Genomic DNA, 3,387 nt, shown 5'->3' on the forward strand with positions numbered 1-3,387 from the left:
CTGCAATTACTAAGTTCGTGGGTCACAAATAGAATCAGCCCGCGCAGAGTGAATTGGAAATCACTCGGAGAGCCCGTTGCGCTAAATACAGGCGTAATCGTGATGAAGATTGCGCAGAATTATGTCCACGCAGTCGGTGACGAGCCGACGCACGCGCCCTATATATACATATGGTATATTGACGATAGGAAAGAAAGGAAGGAGTACGAGAGGAAGGAAAGCCAGGGATGTTAACCTTTCTAGAGCACTGGGGGAAGGGATGGGGAGATATAAAGATAGAGAGAGGAGGAGAGCCCGCACGCACAAAAAAAACGCAAGGCCTGCGCTGAAACCGCAGCACAGTCACAGCGAAATCAGAAAGAGCGGCGTTTCTAGAGTCCGCTGTAAGCTCTCTTGGGGCTACAATACAAGTACACTAGAAAGATACCCACTACGCCATAAATCACAATTTTTGTGAAGTTGGGAAACAGCTACTAAGCCATTATTCGTCATTCTGTTGAAAAGCGAGGCACCAGCTACACGTCTGCAAGGCATTATGTGCACTTTGTTGAAGCGACGACTGATGACAATGAAGAATTATGGCTCAGCCCTTTGTAATGGGTTGGAAGCTTTAAACGGCCTACCAGTTATGTAATTTGCATTGGGTGACACCCGGTCGCTATTTCCCTCTCCCGTCATGCTGTACAACATACGTTGACGTGGGAGGGAGACGGGGGGGGGGGGGGGCGAAGAACTTTACTGAGACTCCGAGGAAATGGATCATGCGCTTATGGGCTTCCTTGGCAACCAATACAAGTGCACTTGCGAGGAACCCACTACGCTATAAATCATTGTAATTTACTGAGACCCCGAGGAAATGGATCATGGGCTTATGGGCTTCCTTGGCAACCAATACAAGTGCACTTGCGAGGAACCCACTACGCTCTAAATCATTGTAATTTTACTGAGACCCCCAGGAAATGCATCATGCGCTTATGGGCTTCCTTGGCAACCAATACAAGTGCACTTCGAGGAACCCACTACGCTATAAATTATTGTAATTTTTCAGAAGTAGGGCAGCAGGCACTGCGCCATTTTTCGTCATTCTACGGAGAGCCGTGGTACCTGCTAAACGCATGTAAGGCATTATGCGCACTTTGTTGGTGCTGTGCCTGATGACGATGAAGAATTATGACAGAGCCCTTTGTAATGGGTTGGAAGCAATCAACAACCTACTCGTTGCGCAATTCGCATTGTGTGACGCCTGGTTACAGAATTCGCGTTGTGCGACGCTTGGTGCTTATTTTACTCTTCTACCACGCTATATTGCATATGCTAATGTGGTTCCTTCCCGACATGAAGCCTGTATAGGACCTTTTTGCAAAGCAGTTTCAAGCACCGGCATGGCTCAGAGGTTGAATACTGGGCCCCCACGCAGAGGGCCCAGGTTCGAACCTCATTCCATCCTTGAATTTTTTCCTTATTTCGTTTTTTTTCTTATTTCGAGCGATGTTAACGGTGTTATTAACGTTGTAGACGAAGGTGAAACGGTTAACGAAGGTCTTTATTGAGCAGCGTGTAGTACTTGAGGTGTGCACTTTGCTTTGATGAGGAATGGCTTTGTGGTCGCTGAAGTGAACCGTGAGGGGATCTTGGTGCAGTGGGTGGATCTTGAAATTGGTGAAGACGTGATCAATGCATGTGCCGTGAATGGTAGTTCGCCTCATGGTACCCTAGACGGACTACAACGTAGGCGTTGTAGTCAGTCTTGTATTTGCAGTCGTTGCTGTCATCGAACTCGTTGCAAAGAACTGACAAGGCTTTGGTCCGATGAGTTTCGTTCCGGATGTTTCCAATCCGTAGTGAGGTTGTTGTCGAGCCAAAGTCTGTCACACACCCTGCAACTGTGACCGAAGCTCCGGTCCGGGAAGTGACGTTTGAAGCGAGCCGTCAGGCTGCGCGTGCTGCTTGGCTAGCGCCGCCGCCCTCGCGGCGCGCTCGCGGTCGTGTGCAGCATCGGGAGCAGCCTCTCGTTGTTGACGTTTACACGCCACTTCCCGTTCTCGAAGGTCGGATTCCGCCGCTCGCCTCGTACGTTTACGTTGAACGTCACGGTCCCGAACCTCAGGTTCTGTTGCTCGACGTTCACGTTGCAACGCTGCTTTACAGTGCTCGAAGCTCAGGATCCGCTGCTTGACGTTGACGCTGCGAAGCTGCTTCGCGCTGACGAAGTTCAGGGTCCGCCGCTCGCTTCAAGCGTTTGCGTTCAGTGTCGCGTGCCCTTCGCTTCGTAGCTTTGTCTTGAGTGGACGTAATTGGGCTGATGCTGACGCGTGCTTGCGTCAGCCCACTCACTGACGGGACTGTTGCTTCCATCACACTTCATCGGAAGCATCAACGGAGTCAATCGTCGAGTCAACCAAAGCAAGCGCTGCACTGAACGCGCGCTGCACTCTACCCGCTTAGAGGAGGAGAGCAGCGCTTGCGCCGCGAGAGCAGAAGCGAGAACGCAGGAGAAGCGCAAGCAGGGGCTGGTAGAGAAGTGGAGAGAGTAACGCGCAGCTGTTGGAGAGAGGGAAGGAGGATAGTTGCGCATGCGTACCGCACAGGCACCCGAAAGGCCACCAGGGCTCTGACCGCCCCGAAGAACGCACCACAGCCAGGCAAAGCCAAGAAGGGTCAGGCGAGCGCCATGACAGCACTGCCCACTACCCCTCCTTCATCTCTGTCAGGAAAGTCGGCCCAGCAGACAACCGCGGCCATCTCGCCGCCAGCCTCGTCGCAAATGCACCCAGAGAGCCAGAAACCCCCTCCTCAAAACCCGCTTCTGGAGCCGGCAAGTAGCAGCAACCGGGAGGAATGCTGCGCACAGCAGGACAGAAACCCGTTCGCACCCTGACAGCAGGAGAGTGAGACAAGCAGCCGCAGGTAACCCCCCCTCAGACGTCGCCCCCCCTGGAAGCACACCGCGCCGCCCTCCTGCTGCCCCGCCGACTCTCCTGCGGACAGCAGCCCAGAGGAAACCCGCTTGGCGGGTTCGCCTCCTCCCTTCTTTCCCGTGGAGAGAGTAACGCGCAGGTGTTGCAGAGAGGGAAGGAGGAGAGTTGCGCATGCGTAGCGTCAGTGCGGACTAGCCTACTGCCGGACATACCCCGAGCAAGAGACGCTCCGCATCTAAAAAGTCACACACATCGCATAGTCATGCTAACGTCGTTAGTCTATAACCGCGGTGCAAGTCTGATGCCTTCAAGAAGTTGAGCACTGCCTTCGTCGCCTTCACCCGCGTGAAAATGATTCTTTGGGTGTGGACCTTGAGGACCATTCCGATTAACGCGCCTAGACGAGGCAGTGCAGCGTCCGTCCGTGCCCCCCACACTCTCTCAGCAATCACGTGATGGCACAGCAGCG

This window comes from Rhipicephalus sanguineus, chromosome 3, assembly GCF_013339695.2.
Source record: "Rhipicephalus sanguineus isolate Rsan-2018 chromosome 3, BIME_Rsan_1.4, whole genome shotgun sequence".
Taxonomy (NCBI): domain Eukaryota; kingdom Metazoa; phylum Arthropoda; class Arachnida; order Ixodida; family Ixodidae; genus Rhipicephalus; species Rhipicephalus sanguineus.